The sequence below is a fragment of the Crinia signifera genome, chromosome 4 (genome assembly GCF_055691185.1).
Source record: "Crinia signifera chromosome 4, ASM5569118v1, whole genome shotgun sequence".
NCBI classification, from domain to species: Eukaryota; Metazoa; Chordata; class Amphibia; order Anura; family Myobatrachidae; genus Crinia; species Crinia signifera.
The window spans coordinates 128,071,615-128,096,389 of record NC_139220.1 but is presented as its reverse complement, the minus strand read 5'-3'; the positions used below and the strand labels follow the sequence as shown (position 1 = coordinate 128,096,389).

At 42.4% G+C, this 24,775-nt stretch overlaps 1 protein-coding gene and 1 pseudogene across 2 annotated transcripts in view; one reads left to right on the top strand and one right to left on the bottom strand.

Annotated features, from left to right (window-relative positions):
* Nucleotides 1-24,775, top strand: part of TMCC3 (transmembrane and coiled-coil domain family 3) — a 290,647-nt gene that overhangs the window by 30,917 nt on the left and 234,955 nt on the right. The window lies entirely within an intron of this gene.
* Nucleotides 18,845-18,963, bottom strand: LOC146076207 (5S ribosomal RNA; annotated as a pseudogene).

Here is a 24,775-nt window from a genome sequence, read left to right as displayed (position 1 = left end):
CCATTACCTCAAACTTCTGGGGAAGCACCAGAAACTTTTTTGGCAGGGGGGCGTAAAATTTATAGTTACGCCACTGACATTGTGATGTGCTGGAACTCTACCCTCTATATGCTGCCTAGTATGGAGGAGCAGCAAGGGGCCATTCAAGCCTACACAGCCACCTACAACATAGGTAAAGGAGTGGGGATGCACCTGACTCAAGTGCAGTGGAGACTGATTTTCATGTTGTGCAAGGTTCTCCAGCCATTTGAACTTGTCACGTGAAGTCAGTTCCGACACTGCCAGCTTGTCAGGTCATTTCCCTAATCAGGCTGTTGCAAAAGCAGCTGGAGGAAGGTAAGGAGGAGCTAAAATGTTGTGATTCCACAAAGCATTTAGCTCTTGTGGATGAAGCCCTTCATATGCTTTGCCAGGATACAAGGGTGGTCAGTCTATTAAAGTCAGAGAAATACATTCTGGCCCCCGTGCTCGATCCTCAGTTAAAGAATATGCTGTGTCTCTGTTTCCGGCAGACACAAGTCTATAGTGGTGCAAAGACCTACTGTTCAGTAGATTGCCATCTGAAGCGGACCGTAACACAGAAACAGCTCCTCCTTCAATTTCTCCCACACCTGTGGCTGCAAGGAAACAGCTCAAATTTCCTACCTGACCCACTGCTGGTGATGCAGGGCAGGCAGGTGAGAGTTTGGAAATCTGGTCTGGGCTAAAGGACCTGCCAACGATTGCTGACATGTCTACTCTCTCTGTATATGATGAAGTCACCATAAAAAAATGGTGGAGGACTATATTGGTGACAGCATCAAAGTAGGCATGTCAGACAGTCCATATATTTTCTGCCAGGAAAAAGAGGCAAGTTGTCCCCTCTCCAGTGTGTACTCCGGGAACCTGGTCAGCGAGTGGTGTAGGATGTTGCTTCCGCAAAATGTGGAGAAGATGATGTTCATCAAAATTAATGATCAATTCTTCAATGAAGACCAGCAATTGCCTCCAGAGACTACAAAGGGACCTGTGATTGTGGATTCCAGCGGGGACGAATTGATAATCTGTGAGGATGAGGAAGTACACACTGAAGGGGTTGAGGAATTGGAGGATTAGAATGGCATCTTGACTCTATAGAGCTGTTTTTTACAGGAAGAGAGATGAATCAGAGGCAGAACTCTGGGAGGCAATGGAGTCATCTGCCGCCGGGCTCCTGCTCCCAAGGGGGCACCTCTCCTCCCTCTATCTATATATATATATATATATATATATATATCTACAGACACATATAGAGAGCGATATACTGTAGATATAAATTGAACACATATTTCAGAACAGACATATATTTAGTGGTGGTGGTGGTGGCGGGCAGGGGGGGGGCACAATATATATATCTTGCCTCCGGGCAACTGGAGCGAACTTACGCCACTGAGATGAATTGCTTCTTTTTTGTGGGGGCCCAAACAAACCAATCATTTTAGCCACAGTCATGTGGCAGACCCTGTTGCTGAAATGATTGGTTTGTTAAAAACAGTGTGCATGTCCTATTTATGCAACAAAAAGGTGAGTGGGAGGGAGGACCCAAGGACAATTCTATCTTGTACCTTTTTTTTTAAAAAAAAAACAGATCCAAAACACGAAACACATAAGTCTGTGTTTTGGACCAGATCAAGACCCAAAAAACGTCCGGAGATACAGACCCAAAACACGAAAAGTGCCCGGTGCACACCTCTAGTACCATTCACAGCCCTGAAGGGGGGGGGGGGGGGGGGGGGGGCGGGTCATGAATATAGCAGGGCGGCATTAACCAACCCACTGTTGTCCGAACACATGCAGCTTGGCGAGCAAGTTTGGATGGTGTCCTATGAGATCCCCTGAGGATGTGAACATTAAAATGGACACCACAGCAATATGATAGGATAGGCTATACATACCTTTATTATGTGAGAAGCACACAAGCGCCCACATTAATCTGAAATAAGTTCTTCCTAGGGAGGTACAACACACCTCCCAGCAAGGAACAACAGTGAGGTGCTAACAAAAGAGAAATAAGGGGCATATAAATGGGTGATTTAAGCCCTATTGGAGCACAGATCGCTCTGTGTATACAGCGACATCGCCCGCAAAGATAGACCGTGCATGCACAGTCCATCCTGCTTAGATCACCTATCAGCATAGGCAAAACACTGCTCTGCACAGATCGCTCAGCACACATCGTAGGAGCATTGCATGGGGCAGATGTATCAACTAGTGCTAACTGCATATCTGCACTTAACGCTAGTTAACTGGGGGGTTATCTTTTTTAAGATGTAACAGAGCACCTAACATGCGCTAGTGACAGCCCGCCAAGTAATGCTCAGTGGGGCTGTCCCCTGCAATCCCCCCAGCAATTAGCGCCTTCAAGGCGTTAAATCGCCCCTGCTGCTTAGCCAGCCCAGGGCTAGCATGATCCTAACCCCACTGCAGGGACCCCGCTAGCGATAATAGTGAGATCTTGCGCATGCCCAGAGAGCAAAAGGGAGGGGGGGGGGATAAGGGTAATTTTAAATGTGCACATACAGGACCGCCGGGGGGTGCCGATAAGGAGGGCCGCTGAGACAGGAAATAACAGCTCTCCTTATCGGTTGCCCCCTGCATAATTCATTGTGGCAATATGGGTGCCCTATTCTCCACGTTATGCAGGAGAAGCGGGACACCTTATTTTTAAAACGCAAAGGGCTTTTTAATACATATGCCCCCATGTATGCAGCGCACAGCACGGGGCTCAAGTCGCCCAGTGTGTACAGGGCTAATACAGTCACACACGGTCAGGATATTTATCCAATGCATGCCCTTCCATTAGATCATACATCAGAGAAACACGGAGTCAGCCTTAATTGAAATGTATCTAAAAGATACAAGGCACTGATGTATTGAATACATTACAATTATAGTTGGAAAACAACCCAGAAATGTAAGTAGAAACTCCTGATTATATAGTAACTATTCAAATGACTCCACATAATATTGATACTATAATAGCAATCTTAGAACAACACAATTGATGCCATACGCCCACATCAAAAGGAATAGAGCATATTTATACTAGTTCGTTGAAAAAAAGAAAAAGATTGACATTGCATAAGTATATTTACCCATGATTCTAATCAGTTTTTCTAACTATTACACTTCCTATTTTTTATTTTGAATACAGTATGAGTCATCAAATGATTTAATTACGGTTAATAAAAGTGAAGTTTACAGAAAATGAAAAGCTAGTAAAACTGAATATATTATTTCCAACACACTACATTCTCAACACTTTTGTTCTGTTTTGTCAGTGTAATTATGCATACTTACCTACTTTTAAGCCACTTCAGGTTGCACAGCTGAACTGCCTCATCCTTAGGCTGGTTTCACACACTCCGGCTCCTGCCGGACGGTGAAATCCCGCACGGCCAGGGAGCCGTGCCGCACACACTAGTTTATCATGGAAGGGATGGCCACAGCCCGGCAGCGTCCCTTCCAGTGGCGGGAACCAGCTGCAACCGTGCGGCCGGGTCGTGGCCGTCCCGTGTGAATGGACACAATAATGTCCATTCACAACTAATGTGTGCGGCACGGCTCCCTGGCCGTGCGGGATTTCACCGTCCGGCAGGAGCCGGAGTGTGTGAAACCAGCCTTAGGACCCATCTCCAACATAGGGAAACACCTCCAACTCGCAGGCCGATGGTGCAGGGGCGGGGCTAAATCACACAATACTGCCTGCTTCACTAGGACAGGGGCAGAACAATTTGTCTTCCAGGGCTGCAGGGGAATACCCAAACAATAGGGAGCCTCCTGCAGAGGGTATGGATCATTACGTCACCAGCAAGTAAGTCGACAAGCATTAGGTCGGCATGACTAAAGGTCGACATGGGTTAGGTCAACAGGGTCATTAGGTCGACAGGGTCATTAGGTCAACATGGGTAAGGTCGACAGTGAAAAGTCAACATTGTTTTTTTCTCGCCTGAATGTCGACACAGTCAACATACTGTAAATACTAACACGTAGCACCGATCCACCATAAACAGGGTTTTTAAGGCACAATGGGCCAAATGTATTAAGCCTTAAAAAGTGATAAAGTGAAGGGTGAAAAAGAGTGATACAGTACCAGCCAATCAGCTCCTAACTGCCAGGTTACAGGCTGTACCTGAAAAATAACAGTTAGTAGCTGATACTTTATCACTCCCCACTTTATTAGTCGTTTATCATTTGGCCCAATATCCAATAACACAGCACATCTTACTATGCTGTAGACCCAGGGTGGGCAATGTGAGTCCCTCCAGCTGCTGTGGAACTACACATCCCAGTATGCCCTCCCAAAGTTTTGCTTGTATGGGGATGATATGCTGGTACATGCATTTTCACAGCAGCTGGAGTGCCGCTGGGCCAGCAGAACCCGCTCAGCAAGGACATGCATTACAGGGAGGCCCTGGGCAGAAGAGGCGGTCTCTGCACTGTTACCCTGCTGTTGCTTCCGGCTGCCGCTGCACCTCTCATGCTGAATCACAGGAAGCTGCATGCAGTATGAAGTTCGGCTCAAGGTGGCAGGGCTAAACAACCAGGGGTAATCCCTGCTCAGTCAATTTCATTGGCTGCAGATTTACCTTTCTGGGAACAGCTGTAAGCCACCCCCTGACCTGCCGGCAGATGTACAGTAACAGCACTGACCACTGGCCTTCCAGGTCTGTTCTTGTGATACTAGTGACAGGTGAGGGAGGATTGGGAGAGGTGACAGGAGGGGGAAGCAGGAGGTGACAAGAAGGGATGGTCGGAGAGGAAAAGGGGGGGAAGAAGTGGTACAAGGAAGGGAAGAGAAGGAGGTTAATAGGAGGTTAGAGCAGTAGAGGTGACAGTATAAGAGACAGGACAGGTGACAGAAGAAGAGAACAACAGGTGAGGGCATGACATGTGACAGGAGGAGGGGGCAACAGAAGTGGAGAACAAGAGATTAATGGTATATTTGAATCGCAAGAGCAGGAGAAGGGATTTCAGATAAATATTTATATTTATCTTTCACTAGCTTCCTCTAATCTCCCTTTAAACATGTAGACTTTACTGTCGGAAATCTGTCAGCCTCTTTAGTATGGTTTCATTCCACTTTAATATGTGTCAATATAGCAATGATGCTTATTTGCGGTAATTGATCTCAATTAACCTAACATAATTGATGGCTGGTTACGATACCGGGACGGGGATGAAATGTCTATCATGCGTATACATATATTCTTTTTTTGTACAAAGTATGCACAATTTATTGTATTATATTGTACTTTATATGCGGGATTTGCATACACTGTTATGTTTTTTATCCTTATGCATTTGTAAATAACACGTATATGTATTTATTCACTCTTTGCATTTGACCCCTGCAACAGGTCACGTTTTTTTCTGTTTTGAGGTGGCCAGCTTAGATGAGGTATCGGCTGTGAGGCGGCTCGCGGCCAATGACGTCACTATCTGGCGGGACACCCCCCCCTCCCCCCTTTTTTTCCACGAGTTGCACACTGTCTATAAAAGCACGCTGTACTGTATCACTGTATTCCTGATGAAGGTTTATTGAAATAAACCGAAACGTAGAAATTTGCACCTAAGAAGTGTCATTTCTTTATTGAAAAACCCGGGAGTGCCGCTCATCTATCTACTCTATTATCAATTGCCAGAGAAGGCACCGGGCAAAGTTATTTTGTATAAGGGCAGGAGTGCCAGGCCGTCGACACCTCAATATATATATATATACTTTATACTTTTTAACGCCCGTTTTTGTTAAAATAAATATTTACCTGCAATCCCTTCTCCTGCTCTTGCAATTCATATATAGTATAGGTTGCCTTTTACTGTACCCTTGTTAATCATGTACAAACACATGTGCCAATCATGTTTGTAATCAATATGGCCAGAGGGGTATTTAAACCCCACAAGACCAATGCTCTGTACCTTGATAAAGCTGTGATATCGCGAAACATGTTGGTGGATCTGAGGGAACCTACAAAACCCAGTCCTATTTTGCATTATTGCCACCACTGCTGTTGGGCTCCGAACCAGGCTCCAAACCCTTCCTGCTGAGTGACCCACATCCATTATCCATCTCTATTCCAAGAGGATAACTTAGATCTCTAAATCCAGACCCCAACGGAGGTACAAAACAAGCCAGGGAATGCTATCCCATAAAATACCTTCCGCGGACCAGTTGGGCACACTACATTACCCACAATACCTCTCAAAACTATTGGAATACCCGAAGTGGGCTTGTAGTTGGTTTCAGTTCCATCTGAAAGAAGCATTATAGGAACGGACCCTCCTAATACAGGAACTTGCGAAATACTGTACCGTATGGACTGTTACTAATCAATTAATTGTTGGTTCCATATTGTTTATATGTTTTTTTATTTATTTTTTATTAAATGTTATTGCATTTTAAAACCGAAATTGGCACTACGGTATTGGATTTCAATTTTAATCTTAATTACTTGTAATTCAATTTATTTCAACATAATTTACTTATTGTTAAGCACAGTGTACCTTTCTTCTTTCTTTGGAAGTGGCCATCGCTGACATCACATACTCTCCTCATAAAACCTGGCCATGCCTGTGTTTTTTCCACCACACCGAGAAAACGTCATACTGCAAGAGGATTACATATCATTTCCCATACATTTTCTGTCACTAATTCTTCTTGTGCATGCACGCATTGTACAGTACACATGCACATTGCAAGGGTACTATTATGTGACCAGGCCCCTTCCTTTTAAAACCCCACATCTTTTTGTGATTCACTCGGTCCCTTTGTAAAGTAGGGGTGGGTGCCAAAACGCCCTGGCTCTTACCCTGGCCGACTGTTTTAATGAAACGAATTGTGCTCTGATTATGTCCATGAAGTGCTACAATGAAGCAGCTGCAGCTTTTTTCCAGTACCAGTTCTGTTGTGCACTATATACAGACTAAGTTGTTTATTCAGACCTGATCAATGCAGCGTGATTTAACCTGGGATTAGATAGCAACTGATCAGTCTGAGTGAAATCCCGCCCAATGCTAGACTGCGAACAGCCACCAATCAGCTGCAAATCCATTTCCATCGAATTATTTATCCCACTGTGCGCAGTCTGTGGGAAAATCAAGACCTACTCAGATGGTGCGATAGAAACATAAGGATCGAGGCTGGCGTCACACAGACCCTTCCGAAAACACTTGGGTGCACAGGTTTTTTTTAATGACACTCCCAGAAAATGGCCGGGTGACACTAATAAATGCCAGCTTCCTGTCAATCACTTTACCATCAGTTAAAGAAGGAGCCTCGGACATGCAAGCTATAATGCATACGCAGTCATTCGATAATCGCGGCGCTGAGAATTTGTAGTCGTGTGCTCAGGTCTGAACAACCCCCTAAGAAATCAGATCTACAGTATATATACTATAAAAATAAAAATAAGCCTAAATATTTCTGAAAAGAACAAAACTATATTAAGCATAAAATAATTAGATTACTGTATACAAATTATTTACAGTGACAGGTTTCCAAGAAACTGTCATCTCATTAATTCTATTTCTAATTCATGCATAAAACCATGACAAATACAAAATCTAGGTCATTGTATCCTTGTAATACATGAAACAATCTACCAGATGTTGTTTTGTACATGTCAGTTACACATTATAACAGCTCAGTCCCTTTAACAAAAAAATATCTGTGCAGTTGTGTTTGTTTTAAATAGAATTAGGAAAATAACTGTGTTCCAGATGGACCTATGCATAGTATTTAATGCCATCATCAGGCAATCTATACTGAATTTTATTTGGGCAACAAAAATCTTTTGGTCACATAGTAAATGCCTTAGAAACAGGCCCTACTGTATGTCAAAGCTTGCACAGGGCAGGATTTCACTATTGCTGGGCGGCACTTTCCTGATTACTCAGCCCAAGGTGGAACTACCATTGGTGCAGCAGGTGCAGTGCACAGGGGCCCTGAGGACTAAGGGATCTACTGCTGCCCCGTTACCCTCTTCCTGCCACCCACTGTTTTTCCATGTCACACTCTGCCTCCCTCCTGCCGCTCCATATTTTGCTCTGCCCCTCCCTGTGACCTACTGCGTGTTATTATACTGTGAACTTAGCTTATATTTTTGTACCTGGGATCACCGCCCACAAGTTCCACCACTGCACTCAGCTCTGCAAATTAGCAGCCCAGTGATCAGGTGTGAATAACCGCCTTGGTCCACACCTATATTCAGACCACACTAGAAATCTTCCCAGCGGATTTTATCCGACACATTAAACCTTGCCTTTTCCATACCAGAGTGTCCTTTTTGTTCCATATGGATTGGTTGGAGATATCACTTAACAGAGATAAGGAGGCAAACATTTTTGTTCACTATATGGCTTCCATATGTTCAAACTCTCCCTCCTCAAATTAAAGACACCCTTAGGTCTGCAGTGTGTTTGACAACTTGGTCTAATGAAGAAGTATTGTCTTCAGGTAACCTTCCGTTGTAGTGTATTTCTTTTGTATGACGCGCTGTCTAGTGTTGCTTTATCTACTAAGTATTGCTGTTGACTACTGTATATACTCCACTAAATATGAAATAACATGTCTTTTTATATCTTTGTTGACTCAGGAAGTTTGATGTCTCCAGAAAATATAAATATAATTGGTGAACTTTAGGTGGATTAAGGTAGAAAGACACCAGTAATGTCACCAAAACATGTAAAATAAAGAAAAATACGGTACTTGTTTCCTAGCACGGCCACAATCGTGGCCATCGGGGGTAATTTTTAGTGGCCTGCGACGCGACCGACGCGATGCCCCCGATTTTTCCATTGAAATGCATTGAAAACAGTGAAAAATCGGGTGGGTCGCGTCGTGTGCACCTAAAAATGCTTAAATGGTCCAGACGCGATGCCCACGATTTCCCCATAGGGAACAATGTTAAATGCCTCAATTTACCCGCGATGACCACGATTTCCCATAGGAAACAATGTTAAATGGTTCAATTTACCCAAATCAGCATAGGGAAGAATGGTAAATGGGCCAGAAACCCCCAAAAAACCCACAGAGCAGTGGAATGTCCCCCCAAAAGTAGTTGACGCCACCCCGCCATCAACGTGAACCCGAAGCGTGGCGAGCGCAGCGAGCCCGCGAGGGGCGGCGGTACGCGTCCTCTGACCTTTTCATGCCCTACTATCCACGTCGGCGTGGAGTTGAGAATAGAATAGTGTGGCGAGCGCAGCGAGCCACCGAGCCCGAAGCGTGGCGAGCGCAGCGAGCCCCGCGAGGGGACGCGGATACCTTCACAGGTAAACGCGTCCCTTCGCGGGCTTCCCAGGTGTCCGCGTCGCCATGGACACCTGGGAAGCCCGCGAGGGGACGCGTATAACTGTGAAGGTATCCGCGTCCCCTCGCGGGGCTCGCTGCGCTCGCCACACTTCGGGCTCGGTGGCTCGCTGCGCTCGCCACACTATTTTATTCTCAACTCCACGCCGACGTGGATAGTAGGGCATGAAAAGGTCGGAGGACGCGTACCGCCACCCCTCGCGAACTCGCTGCGCTCGCCACGCTTCGGGTTCACGTTGATCGCGGGGTGGCGTATAGTACTTTTGGGGGGACATTTTTATGTTCAGGGGTGTTTTTGGCCCATTTACCATTGTTCCCTATGATAATTTGGGTAAATTGAGCCATTTCACATTGTTTCCTATGGGAAATCGTGGTCATCGCGGGTAAATTGAGCCATTTAACATTGTTCTCTATGGGGAAATCGCGGGCATCGCGTCTGGCTCATCGCACCCGATTTTTTTAGCGGCCGCGATGCCCGCGATGGCCCCGATTTTACCCCCGATGACCGCGATTATGATCGTTGTGGCCGTGCTAGGAAACAAGTACCAAAAATACTTCCCTTTTTGAGCTTTTCTTCGCCTTTAGCAGGCTTTTGGTGATTATGGGTATATAAAACAAAAGGGAAAAAAGGAAAGAAAAATAGTGCAATACGTCCAATGTATTCACAACTTTCTATCACAATTGCTTAAAATCTCTGGTTTTTCCATTTTCCCAAATAAAATCAACAATGGAATAATGTATGGGTGGTGGCTTTACATGAAATCCATAGATTATAGGCCCATCTGATGGTATCTTTGTGGGGGGAGCAGGTTTGTCTGCTACGCATTTCGGGATCAGTTCCCTTCTTCAAGGCATTTTGTGTTCCACTGCCGGAAAATGACTTCCTTTTCCAGGTTTTGCAGTCCATTGCGGGATAGATGACTTCCGGTTCTGGTTTTTCAGCATGAGATTGCTGAAATAACTTTTTAAGGTGGTTTACAGCAATTATTTTATAATATTGGTACATTGAGGAACTGCAGGCATGTATTGTGCCTATGTTTATGTAAATAGGATAAGCTAAAAATATATATTATGGGAGTTACAATTTTATATGGATGTCCCGGAAGTAATTGGATGGTTAGGTACAATATTTAAACCAGGCCACCAAATTATCTGTATCACTGAATTGAAGAAGGTAACTGATTCCGAAATGCGCAGCAGATACAGAACATGGTACAGAAGGGGTGAAATACATTGGACATATTTCCCTTCCTTTTCCTATAAAAAGTCTCAATACAGCTACCTGGACAGGTGTAGCTATAGGAGGGGAGGTTCTGCAACTATATAAACATTAGCGCCCAATATCTGAACAAAAAGCTCTATCTTGCATTTACAGATGTTTAGCTTTGATAAAGCCATTTGACACTTTGATTTGCATCAGAAAATTTACCTACTTGCACCTTTCAGCCAAGGGATTAATCTGAACCAGCCCAAGGAAAAAACTTGCACCAGCATGCCTGCCACTTTGGATCTGTAATCCGCTACACTTGTTTACAAGACCTGCTGAAGCCGAACCTTGATATTGGGCTGGACTGCATTCGCGGACCAGATTATACACCCAGCTTTAGGAGGCAAAAGAGCGCTGTTTACCTTTTACACATATGGTGGACAGTGACAAGTTCACTCTATTTAATTCCATTTTGGCTTATTTGAACTGACTTCCTGGTGCAGTATAGGAACGGACAGTTTAATTAAAAATTACCAGGGATCCTATGGGGAGTATTCAAAGATTTTTTTCTCCATGTACAGCGAATCCTGTTTAGGATTCGCTGCACATTCGCAGGGTTCCGGAGGGCTGCAGCATTCGCTGCCAGCCCTCCCTGTCACCCTATTCAATGCAGCAGGGGTTCGCTGCCCCTGCTGGCGAATTTTAACCCTTGTGGCGAATGCTGCAGGGAGCCGGGTCACGGAGGCAGGCAGGGAGATGTAAGCCTCCCTGCCTGCCCCCTGCTGGCGAATGTGTAAAATATATATATTCATGTGCTACAAGCACATGAATAAAAATAACATGCCCCTTCACAAAAAAAAAAAATCAGATTTTTTGACACCCTAAAAAAAAAAAAACCCTTTGTTTTAAAAGATCACATTCCAGTTCACCTAAAAAAGATGACAAATGCAAAATGGTGAAACATGGCAAAAATCACTGGAGAAAGCAGTTCTCCATTTGAGCATTGAATACACTCTTGGCGAATTTAACTAAAAACCCCCTTGAAAACCACCGGCAAATTGCGGCGAAACGCACACGGCGAATTGACAGATATTCGCTGTTAATTTTCAGCTAATTGTCTCCAGTGAATAGGGCGAATTGTTTTTTATGAGAGAAAATTTGCTGTTAACCCGGCGAATTGCCAGATTCGCTGTAAAATACGGCGAATCTGAGGCATTGAATACTGGCCTATGAGTGCAATGTATTTTATTGCTAACTTTTAACATGTGTTTCTGAATGATTCATGGATATTTGCCAAATGTATTTGTTTATGTGCTTATTAAATTAATTGTAAAATAATTCCAATTCTTTAAATTCTATTTTAATCCTTTGAGCGCTGCTAAAATTTTGTTTTTACTCTTTAGGATTTTGCTTAAAAAAAAGTAATGTTTTTGATCCTTCAAAACCAAATATTTACACGCATTACACAGTTTTATCTGTATACTGTATAATCCTTTGGCAGAGAAAAGGACTTTTCCTATGTCCTTGTGTCATGTTATATGTAAAATTTGTTTCTGCTGCTGTCTGGCACTCCGCAAATAATCATTTATGAATACTGACTATAAAGGTAAAATAATAAAGTACTTTAAAAGGATCTTAATAACAATTTTGAAAGATGATATGTTGGGTAATATATTGAAATTACACATTTAGATTTTAATTTAAAAACATCTAAACACGCATTATTTTTTAGTTTGTAAATATTTGCATTTGCCATGACTAAAATATGAATACTCCTGTGTAAATGTCACACCATGAATAAAACATGCTGCTATTTTCATCTAGTAAAGATAATTGTCGAGTGCACTGAAATTAGCATGTACTGCCATGCTTAATGAACTTCAGTTTCATCATAAACCATAGCTGAGGTCAGTGCATATATTGAATTTAATGTAAAGCCTGCAGCCAGCATTCAATTAAAGTTTTGTATTTTTAAACTCCTTCCACGCTGAGCTAATATGGAATTTTTTTACGAGACTTGTATTTCTCTGTAAAATAGGTCACTTGGCACTTCATTTGTACTGCAGTGGGGAACAATTCAAGCCGAACATTCTCCTTGGCACATTCAGGGGTTGGTGGGTGCCCAGCAGCACTTATGGGCGATTGTACTATCACTCCTGTTGTGGCCTCCAGGGTCTGCAGCACAGGCTGCGCTATGACAGTAAAATGGGTTTTCATTTGTGGTGTACAATTTTCTGATCAACTAAGAATAGTCCATTCTTATTGTTTTTTTTTTATTTTTTTATTTACATGGCACCACCAAGGGTCTATAGAAGTATACAGGGAAAATATAATAATATAAACAATAAATTAGTAAACCTCAAACCAAGGACAGTGCACGATTTCTTTGCGCCCTAGGTAAAGCTAAAGAATAGAACCGCTGCTCCTCCAAACAATCTAGGGCCTAATGGATGTTTGTACAATGTGCATGCACAAGGTTGCCATTGCAATCCCGCTCACAGATTGAATGACATGAAGTAATCATTTGGAGGTGGTAATGGGGAGCAGTGGCGTAACTATAGGGGGTCCAGGGGATGCACCTGTTATGGGACACTGGGGCTTGGGGGACCCCAAGGCCTAGTGGGCTATCCCTTGCACCCTTTTTATGTTTTTTCCCTCATTTTTTTTGTTCAAAATTCTAGTGGGGCAGTGGCTGTGCTGTTGTCCTGTGCCCCCCTTCAGTGGTGCCGGGAAGCAGTGGAGCTCAGCAATGGGAAGCAGATAAGCCTGGTGCCGGACAGCAGAAGAGTCCATGGAGTAGTACAGAATGGTACAGAAGAGTACAGGCAGGAGAGCCCAGCACCAGGGAGTAGTAATGAATGGCGTGAGAGATCAGATGTGCCCAGTATAGAAAAGCAGTAGAGCCTGGTGCCTGGAATCAGTAAAGCCTGGTGCAGAGGAGGGAACAGGAGAGTCTGGCACAAGGAAAAGACGAGCCAGGAGGCCAGAGCAAGAGAGCCCTTAGGAACCCAGCTCAGAGGAGCCTGGAGCAGGGGAGTCCAGCACCTTTCACTGGAGAGTGCACTGGGAGATCTGCCTCTGCCAGGGGGGAAGTCAGTCAGAACAATTCAAACTCTTGCTCACTCTCCCCTCTCCTTTCTTCTTACCCCTCCCTCTTCCCCCTTACATCCCCCTTCCCTCTCCTCTTCACACCCTCCCCTCTCCTCTTCCCTTATCCAATCTCCTCTTACTCCCTCCTCTCTCCTTTTCTTCCCTTCCCCTTTCCTTTTCACCCCCTCTCCTCTTCCCCCATACCCTCTACTTTTCCCCCTTCCCTTTCCCCATCCCATATCACCCCTCCCATCTCCTTTCCCCCTCTCCACTCCCCTTCCCCTTTTTTCCCCCTCCCTTCTCATTTCCCCACATTCCTCACCTCATCCCTCACTCCCTCAAACCCCCCCAACACCTCCTCTCTCTTAATCTCTTTCTCTCACCATCCAGTCTCTTTCCTCTTTTTTTGATTGCTCGTCATCCCATTTTCTCTCTCCCCCATGTGCACTCTACTCAACCCTTTCTACTTTCCTCTTTTTCTCTCTTGCCTGTTCCAGGTGGTAACCTGCCATTTTCAAGGAATGTCAGAAAAAATTGCAGACATGACCTGGTGTTTTAAATGTGGGTGTATGTGATGTCAGCACTGGCCTTGATCAGAATATATCTGTCAAAGAGTTGTGGAAGGGTCAGAGTTATGGGGCATACACACGGGGTGATTTAAGCCCCATTTCTAAGCAATCTGACTAGATAGCTTAGAAATGAATCCCAAATCGCTGTGAGTGTATGATCCATAGCTATCTTTGATATTGATGCGTGATCACGCACGTTGCTCTACCTGGGCTAGATATTTCAAGCATGCTTGAAATATCTAGTCATTGCCAGTGTTCTCTGGCCTGCTAGATCGCTGGTGCAGCTCTGTGTGTTGAGCAATCTGTGCTTAACTACATCGCTCAGCACAGAGCTCAACTTGTCCCCTGTGTACAGGGCATTACTCACACTTGCACAGTGTGGAAAAATTATTAGATGGTTTGTGAACTGCATATGGATGCGTGAACGGATAGCGGATAGTAATATTTTCACAGTTCTCTGGCAGATTTACACAGGCCAGGTTTTCTTTCTGTCTGGGCGGTTGCTAACCACTTACAGTCCTCTGCAACTTTGCAGATGAGCGATCAAGTCTGAATCAGACCCTTGAAGCAGAAGTTCCACTCATTACTTTGTTATTGTGCACAAACATTTCCATGTGGTTTGTATAGTGTTATTTTGTGCAGTTGCATAAAGTGACTGCTTCATAAAGTGATTGTATTGTTATTCTATATAGATTGTGGTTCTTTAAATAAAACATGATAATAGATTTACTAGATTACAGTTGTGCATATTACATCTCCGTCTTCCCTCATCTAAGAGCTTAAAATCCAATTACACATAATCAGTGAAAATTATGTTACAGAACCACAGGGAACATTCACAGAGACATTCTATTATTTCCAGTGGGTAAATATTACAGAATAACATTATGTAAATATTGTGGCAATTTCTAAGTATCTGTGTTTTTCTTTTATAAATATTTAATTTAACTACACTTTCACCAGAGAAATAAACATTTCTATATTACTCTGGGCACAACATTTCCCACTAATTGTTTTGTACTTTCCATTAAAAATGTTCCATACACATCATACGAGCCCTGCCGACACCGATATTGGTGCAGATGGAGACCTGACGGGGTGCATACACACTTGATGATTCTGGTGGTAAAGGCAAGTGATTGCACCAAGACGGGGACCATCTGATACAGCCATGCTTCAGCTGTATCAGATGGTACCAAACAGATAAATGGTATCAATGGTTCGGAAGGAACCGATGGTATCACTGGATCAGACAGGAACCGATGGTATAACTGGAGAAACAAACTGGAGGCTCGGAGTCTGCAGCCACAACCCTGGCTAACAACTCTGAGGAGCGCAGAGACAAAGCTCACACACAGGGTACTTGTGGTGCTGGCAACCTGAGCCTTGTAGGTTTCAGAGATTTATACCCTCAGGAGGAACTGTATTTGTTGTGCCTGTCAACTGATCATTAGGCTACTTGGGATTGAGATCTATGTTATATGATGCTGAGAAAGATTTCCTTTCCTACTGCAGAATCAGTGAGGAAGGAACCATGTGGCACGCCAGCATCACAGACAGCATCCTGTGGTTTAGCCCATTGCATTGTATCATGGCAATTGCCCAGCCCAACCATGGCAGCACTAGAATCTTTACCTTTGACTGATTGGTAAGCAATGGATCTGAAACTGGAATCTTTCCTGAGAGCCGTGACACTCAGTAGACAACTTTATAACCTGGGTACATACAGGCCCCAGATGTGGGCCCCCTAAGCTTCTGGACTCCATAGCAATACTATATCCAGCACTCACTATAGCTGCACCTATTGATTTTTTTATTAAATGTGTGATTTTTGGGGCATTTGAAGATCATTGTTGTTATTATTATTATTATTATTATTATTATTATTATTATTACTATTACATTATTGATGTAGAAGTGCAACTAGAATATGTAAAAAGTAGTGAACTATATAACTAAAGTATTGAACTATATATTAAATGGACAAGACTCAATTTTAGAGTCCCATGAGCTGGTCTGTTAAGATATCAGAGTTGTCATTCAGTGTGATCTTCTCAGTGATGTCATCTGTTTCTGCATTGCAGTTATTTTTACGTCATCAATATATTTTCAGGGTAACATCTATTGTAATGTATACATTGATGTTACCTATTATGGCATAATCATTTATATGGCTCTAAATAGGAATTCATCAATCAAGTCAACCATTGTGTTGTCATCAAATGTAATCAAATTGTGATGAGCAATTGTGACAACCAACAACAGTAGAGCTAGCACTTATATAAATAATCCTAAAGAGAGAGAGAGAGAGAGAGAGAGAGAGAGAGAGAGAGAGAGAGAGAACACTAAAGGCACAAGGTTAATGTCAGATCCCAGAACTGTTCTGTAGTGATATTTAGATATTGATTTAGAAGATGCCATCAAAGGCATAACATAACTAAAGATTTTTCAATACTTCAAAAGATAGTGATTGCACCTGTGCACATTTTTTGCTATGTATTAAGAATTGTAAAAAGTATTATTAAAGAAAATTAAGAATAAGTGATAACTGAGATGTTATTGTCTATAGTTAACAATGTGATGTCACAAATTGCAATCTGGAGCTCATTATAGGGGAGGGAGAGTGTCTCGTATAAAAGAAGAGTGTGTCTAAAACAGCAGTCCTATGGCAGAGGGTTACATTTATTGATGTAGTGGGGAAATGGCAGTGCTGGCATTGCCAATGAAGAAGGTGGGCGCAGAAGATGTACATGTTTTTCCGTTGATTATTGGTTTGCTGAATTCTCTTATAGTAGAGCTTTGCAATGTGAAAAGTGATCACCACCAACTTTTTTTTTTTATAAATCATTTTTATTGGGATTTTACAGAAGTAACATGTGACAAAGATCAAAACTTAACATAAGACACACCACTTAGGGTGCATGAAAATTGAAAGATGAGGAGTCCACATACAAATAACATTAGTGAGTTCCTGTTCTCCGCTAAGTTTCTTAATAAAGGAGTAAAATAAACGTCAACCTAAACTTGGGCCAAACACGAGAATAAAAGCTGCCTACATGCTAGATGACATTAGGGAGATTTAAGTTGTGAGGCTAAAGAGAGGGGGAGGGATAAGGAGTTGTGAGATTAGAGGTAGTTAGATGCAAGGAGGGGAAAGGTGAGAGAATAAAGAGGGGAGTAAGACAGGATGAGTGTAAATTAGAAGACCATTTTCGTATATGGAAATGATAATTATCCAAGTAATAGGACTATTCGCAATGATCGGACCTTGACTCTAATAATATTAGTAACAGTAGTAACAGTAGTGATGGGTGGGAGAATTGTGTTGGTGACAGAGGGGTATCACTGCCTTGCAGAACTATCAAATATTCGTTGGTTCAGATGCAAGGTAGTCCTTGAGAAAGGGCTTAGGGCGTCTGTTTGAGATAAGAGTGGGAGAGAGGAAATGAAAGGATTCCAGTTCTTTATGAATCTAGTAAAGTTGATTTGACTTTTGGTTGAATGTGTAGAACGCCTTTAGAGATAGCATAGTCGGGTCAGTTTTTGTTTGACTTCTTTAAGGCTTGGAGAGGTGGTATCAGTCCAGTGTATTAAAATCACCTTCTTTGCAATGGTCATTATTTTCACCACTAGGGGGAGAAAGGAAGTGTTTCTCTGTGACTGAATCAGGTTCTCGAAATGAAGGAAAGTGATTGCTTGGAAATCTGGGATCAGAGTGCTTTGGAGAAGTTGATTAATATACGAAGTGATCTTGTGCCAGAATTTTTTTAATTTTCCCGCATCACCAAACACAGTGAGTGTAGGGAGCAGACGAGTGGAAACATTTGCGGAACGTGCCAGTTTCTTCAGATACCTAGTGTTTTCTTTGCGCTGTGGAGATGTATGCTCTGTGTTAAAATCGGAAATGTACCTCCTGTAGATGATTGAAGATATTTATAAACTGATCCATAGGGTTTTGACAGGTTTGGTTTGTCATGAATCAAGGAAAGTCTTTTTCCCAAGTAGAATGTATGGAGGTCCACAAGGCTTGCGTTGAGAAAGTAGCCGAGTATATAAATCTCTTGTGTAGAAAGGAGTGATTAATAAGGAACGTAGAATAGTATTTAGAGTATCAGGTGAGTTCAATGTATGAGGGTGGGTTTGTTTTGTGTTTGCAAGGGGCAAAACAAAGGAAAGTAAACGCTTTTTGGGCGCACTCTTTGAAAATGTGATGTATATTTTTACGTTTTTAAAATATAACTTTTAATGTGGACTTGTTAAGATACAGTGGCATGGCGCATGAATACAATAAATACAATAAATATGGTTCTGAGTCTCCTGGTTGTTTTTGTTGTGTGGTACTAATGAATGATAATTACTGATGCATATATCAAATTTTAAAGTTTACCACACGTATAATTTATCATTTGTTGCATGTAGTCATCAGAGGTATAATAACCAGAGTGACCAAAGGTGGCAAAAATGAGTTAGTTGCCCCAAACTGTTACACAGATTGGGGTTCAGTAACCCCACGTTCCTGGGTGGCTCTATCAGTGAGCTAAAAATAATTGCAATTCTTGCCTGTATTGGCAAACAAAAAATTTTTTTTATTTTATTATCGAGCAGTAGGCGGCTCCTGTGCTGTTAGTCTGTTGACTAGGATACCTAGGTATAGTACCACACCTGGACTTCTCCAGGGGTCACCCACCTGGATACTGCCCTGGCCCTTCACTGCTTGGCTTCCAAGTTCGAGACGGGTTTGGGCACACCAGTGAGGTATGGTGGTATACTTATTATGAGTTGCGTCACGACCCAACAGCTCAGGTTAACTGCTAGATATCATCCGAAATACTGGAAGTTTACCCCAATAATTTGGGACAGAAAAACAAGGGATTGTATATGTATCCCACCAGTGACCCTGGTATCGTATGCATACAATTTGAGGTTCAATTATTAGCAGCAGGTAACAAGGTAAAAAAAGCTGGATACGCTAATTTGGTATTGGGTGATAAATTAGCTAAGACCTGGTTGTTAGTGCGGCTCAAGTTCCAGTGTGTGTCTCACAATTTAGTTAGTAACATATACACATGGTTTTTGTTACAGTGCATTTAGAAAGGATTGGTTAGAGGTTTTGATACAATTAGTTGGTAATTTGACCTTTGGTCACAGTGTATCTCAGAAACAATGTTGCTATGTTTAATCCTCCGGAGGCACTGTAACTTGTTAATGACAAGTGGCTGATTGCGAGTATTTATTCAAAACAGCCACATCACTTATCAAGAATGAGCACGGATAAAGTGTTAGTGACTGACACAATATAGGTCTGATATAGCGATTAGCCAATAATGCAGATAATAGAACCTGGCACTTAAATAGACATTGGTATGATAGTAGCGTTTTTGGAGTATACCACAGCTGACGGTTCAGACTGTGGCAACTCCTGTACCTTATCCTCTGGTGTGCCGGCAGGGGAGATGGATCCAGGGAGCCCGATTGCTACTGCAGTGTGGGCAGTCTCTGACCAAGATGCGGCTGGGGAAGTGAGGCGATCCGTCCTGATGGATAAGTAGGAGATCAAAGCGGCTTGTGATGAGTTCAGTTGCCGCCGTACATCGCGGCGGGCGTCAGGACGCGAGCTTGCGAGTTGGGGATTCCCAACGTCGGCTGTATGCAGGGGGGTTTGGTGGGAGAGCACAGGTCCGTCTCACTCGAGTGGGGGTAACGTGGGGCGCCTGCTTGAACACGTGTTTCGCCTCCGTTGGCTTCTTCATGCAGCGCAGAGTTCAATGTATATCAGTTTTTGTTCAGGGATAATGTGTAATGACGAATTTGTAAATACATATGAAATTGGTTAGTCGGTATTGCAAATCTATCCTGAAGCGCAGAGAAAGTGTAAATCTGTCCACCAGGGTCAAATACTTTGGTAATTTTAGTAAGACCTTTGTGTTGCCAGATGTAAAAGTGATCATTTGTTAAGGATGGAGGAAATGCTGGGTTTCCCCAAAAGGGGGCATAAGGGGAGCTGTGGTAGTCCCTATGTAATCTTTTGTTGAGGGGGAGCCATGCTTGGTATGTATCATGAAAAATAACATGGTTTAAAATCATGTTGGGTATATCAGCAGGATTGATATGCAACAGGCCTGCGGGGGAGAAGGGATAGAATAAGTTTTGGTCTAATGTGGAAGACGTGTACGTGGATGTGTCTAAGAGCCAATCCGATATGTATCTGATGAAAACAGAAAGAGAGTATAATGTTAAATTGGGTAATTTCATGCCTCTGTCTGTCCTAAGGAGTTGTAGTTTATTTAAAGCCATTCTGGACCTCTGTCCTTACCAAATGAATTTGGATATAAGTTTATTAAAATGGAGAAGGTCGGCTTTTGATAAGCTAATAGCAAACATTTGGATTAAATAGAATATTTTTGGGAAAAGGATACTTTTGACTACTGCAATACGGCCTAGGAGAGAGAGGGGCAAATGTTGGAAGCTATCAATTAAGGATGATATTTTTGTAAGCGTTGGCGTGAAGTTCAATATGTATAGCTGTGGAATTTTAGGGGATATGTAAATACCAAGATATTTTATTTTGTCATTAACAATTTTAAGTGAGGTCAAAAACGGAGCTGTCAGGAGGGTGTCTGGAAGTGGTGTTAGTGGGAGCAATTCAAATTTATCTACAGTACATTCACCTTATATCCTGAGGTGTTCCCGAAGGATTCAATTAGGTCCATGAGCACGGGGATACTTTTTGCGGGGGCTGAGATAAAAAGTAACATATCATCTGCAAACAAAGAAACCTTGAGTACAGAATCTCTTATTTGTATACTCGCGATGGAGTTGTTATTACGTATAGCCATGGCCAATGGCTCAATGGCTTTAGCGATAAACAAAGGTGAGAGTGGGCAACCTTGCCTCGTTCCCCTGGCAATGGGGAAAGGAGAGGATAGGTGACCATTGCAATATATCTGTGATGAGGAGTTTTTATACATTTCCTTAAGAATAAAAATGAAATGGGGAGGAAATCCCAATTGTGAGAGTTTGTGGAATAAGTGGGGCCATAAGATCATTTCAAAAGCCTTTTCGGCATCAAGGGCTAGAATAACTTTACTTGAGTGTGAGAGGAACAGGTTATGTGTTGTATAACTGAGAGAACTCTCCTGACATTTACCACTGAGTGGTGACCTGTTATGAATCCCGTTTGGTCGGGGGGTATAATCAAGGGAAGTACATGTTTTAACCGTTCTGAGAGAATTTTTGGTAACATTTTATATTCTAGGTTTAGCAAGGAAATATGGAGATAGACGCTTGGGGAAGAAAGATCTCTGCCTGGCTTGGAGATTAATTTAATAATTGCCGAGTTGAAATAGAGAGGAAAAGAACCATATTTTAAAATTTGATTATAAGTAGAGGTGAGATAGTTTGTTATGTATGGTGCCATAATTTTATAAATTTCAATCGTGAATCCGTCTGGGCCGGGGGGCTTTTAGTGGTTTCATGTGTTTCATGGCTTTGGAAACCTCTTCATTTGTGATAGGGGCAATTAAAGTTTCCAATTGTGCAGGAGTTAATTGAGGGTAAGGTAAAGTTGTATTTATTGAGTGGAAAAGATCAGTATGAGAGGTTATGGTGTCTTGAGACATGACTGAATCAGGGGTTGGTGCAGGCACAGAGTACAGTGCCGTGTAATAAGAAGACATTAATTGGGCTATATGTGTGGAATCATTAGTGTTGGACTATCATATTTGAATATAAACTTATACTGTATTATGCTAATGAACAGTAACCAACATTTTAAAACTAATAATGTTTCAGCAAGTATTATCTATTATAAGACAGGATTACAAGCTGCGTAAAACAATTAACTGTGGTAGGTTAGGTTCAGTTATCAGTCATGGGTCTGAGATATCATTTGTTGCGGAAGAGTCTTTTTATTTTAAGAATTCTTCTGCATCACGTGGTGTGGAGAAGTCATGAAAGGTATCACCATCATAGAGGCGTAGTCTCGCCAGGTAGAGTAGGGTGAAATTATTCTTGTTTCGTGCTAGGTTAGCGCATACCTCTGCAAAGGCTTTCCTAGCCCTGGTGAGTTCCACCGAGAAATCTTGAAACAATAATAATTTATTGTTATCCCAGATAATTGGGCGTATTTTCCTAGACGCTACCCATAGTGCCTGTTTGTGTAGGTAATTCATACATCTAAAAATTACCACTCTTGGATGCCTGTCATTTGGGCTGATGGGGCCAATTCTGTGTATTCGCTCAATTACCATGTCGGTGCATTGCTCATAAATCCCCAACAGAGAGGGCAAGGTAACCTTTGCAAACTGAAGCAAAGCCTGATCTTTAACGGTTTCTGGAATGCCCACAATTTTTATATTATTTGTATGCGCTCTATTTTCGATATTATCGAGCTTGTTCCATAATTGGTGGTTCTCTTTTTGGAGTTTGAGGATGTCTGTTTGAGCTGTGGCCATATTGTGAGATAAGCCACCTATATGTTGTTCTGTCTCCGTGACTCTGTGAGTTAAGTTTTGTAGCTGCAATGTTATATCAGCTACTGCTTGATTTAATAAGGGACCCATGGTCGACTTGATAGCGTCGACCATATCAGCATCCACGTTCCTGCGAGGTGTCAGAGTGTTTTGATGCAGCCGCAGCCTTTTTGGATGCCGGACAGGAGGGCGGTGTGTCCGTGCCCGGCGCCATGTTTGTCTCTGCTCGGCATTTCTCCTGTCTCTGGCTGGAGCTTTTTGTTTGTGTTGATGGCGCTAAGAATTTATCCATGTGCCTCTCCCTCACTGCCACCTCTTGTCGGAAGCCCGGAACCGGAAGTCCGATCACCACCAACTTTAAGTAAGTGGCACACTCACCCATCCGCCCATATCCGTGCCATACTGTTTTACAACCTTTTTCATGTACTTTTACTACAGCATAAAGAGCAGGATTTATCATAAATATAAAAAAGAGCTTATAATTATATGTATATTTATTCAGTGATATTAAAAAATCTGCTGTTGCATCACTGGGGTTTTGATGATTTGGATTGGGACCCCTAGGACTAGCTACTGGTGCAGGAGAGTAAAGATGGACACCTAGGCAATTGCCGGCCTGTTCTCCAGATCTCAAAAACACGGGTTAACATTTTATTGGTGTGCACGCAGTGCTGATACAGGATCATTAGCCGATTAGATGGCTTTAAACTCTTCTTCAACTTCTAGGATTGGGTGGTAAAATCTTATGTACAGTTTCATTTTAAGAAGCCGACCAGCTGATTTAATAGAAGTCCGTACACAGGGCCTGATTCTGGTTCATTCGCAAAAGCAAATTCTCTCTTTAATGGACAAAACCATGTGCACTGCAAGTGGGGCAGATGTCACATGTGCAGAGAGAGTTAGATTTGGGTGAGTTATTTTATTTCTGTGCAGGGAAAATACTGGCTGCTTTATTTTTACACTGCAATATAGATATAAGTTTGAATTAAAACCCCCAGCCAAATTATCTAGTAAATACTGTGAGTGCATGCACAATAATCAGATTAATAACAGCAATGCAACATCGCCCTGTGCAGTATAATATAACATATGCATGAGTTAAATGTACAGTTTGATATCTGATCAATCAATCAGCTCCTGTCTGACATTTTTCAAACCCAACCTGTGACATGTCAGGTAGGAGCTGATTGGCTGGTGATTTATCACTCTCCATTGTATCACTTTTTAAGTTTAGTGCATATGGCCCTTATTCTTGAGTAGATTAGTTTCCTAGATTATTTTCAAGAGTTTAACAAGCATTTGTGAATCTTTTCACTCCCATCCTCTCCCCTCTTAAAACTTCTAGCATATTAAACTGGACCATTGAACTGTGAAATGTAAAAATGCCTTTTGGTGGTCTCAGCTTGTAAATTCTGTCTCATCTATTAAATTAAAATGTTCACATCTGTTTTATTAATAACATATATTTTACTGACATCACATTGTCCACAATTAAAATTAAATTATTCCACTTTGTCACAAAATGTTGTCAATGTTCATTATCAGGATTGGATTTTTATTTTAGCTTTTGGACTATTGTTTACATTTATATCCTGACCTCTGGTTTAGTAATTGAGGTATAGACATTATGTTATGATTATATTAATAGTTATATTGAACTAACAGCAAATAACATACTGTATGCAGGAAGCAGTTTCAGAAGTTTGCTAGTAAATGATAACTACTAGCCTCCCTCCTGCATTCTGCAGGAGACTCCCTGAAATAGTAGAAATCTCCCTGCCTCCCTGAAGAGTCTAGCAATCTCCCTGGTTTTACCTAACCAATATTATATAGCTGTTACATTTTAATGGGGTTGGGAGAAATCTGAGATCTATACATCCGTATGAAAAAAAATCAGCTCTAAAATGAAAAGGAAGAGCCCCCTTCAACCTAGTATTTGCTAAAGTTTGGCATCCTGTCTCCTGGCCCAACCTCAGTTTTTGTGGTGGTGCAGCCGTGGACCACCACAAAAACAATGAGCATTGCCAGGTTGGAGTGGGAGGTTACTGCTTCACTCTGCCGCCACTGTCTCCCGTTGGTTACTGCTTACCACTGCCGCCACTGTAATATG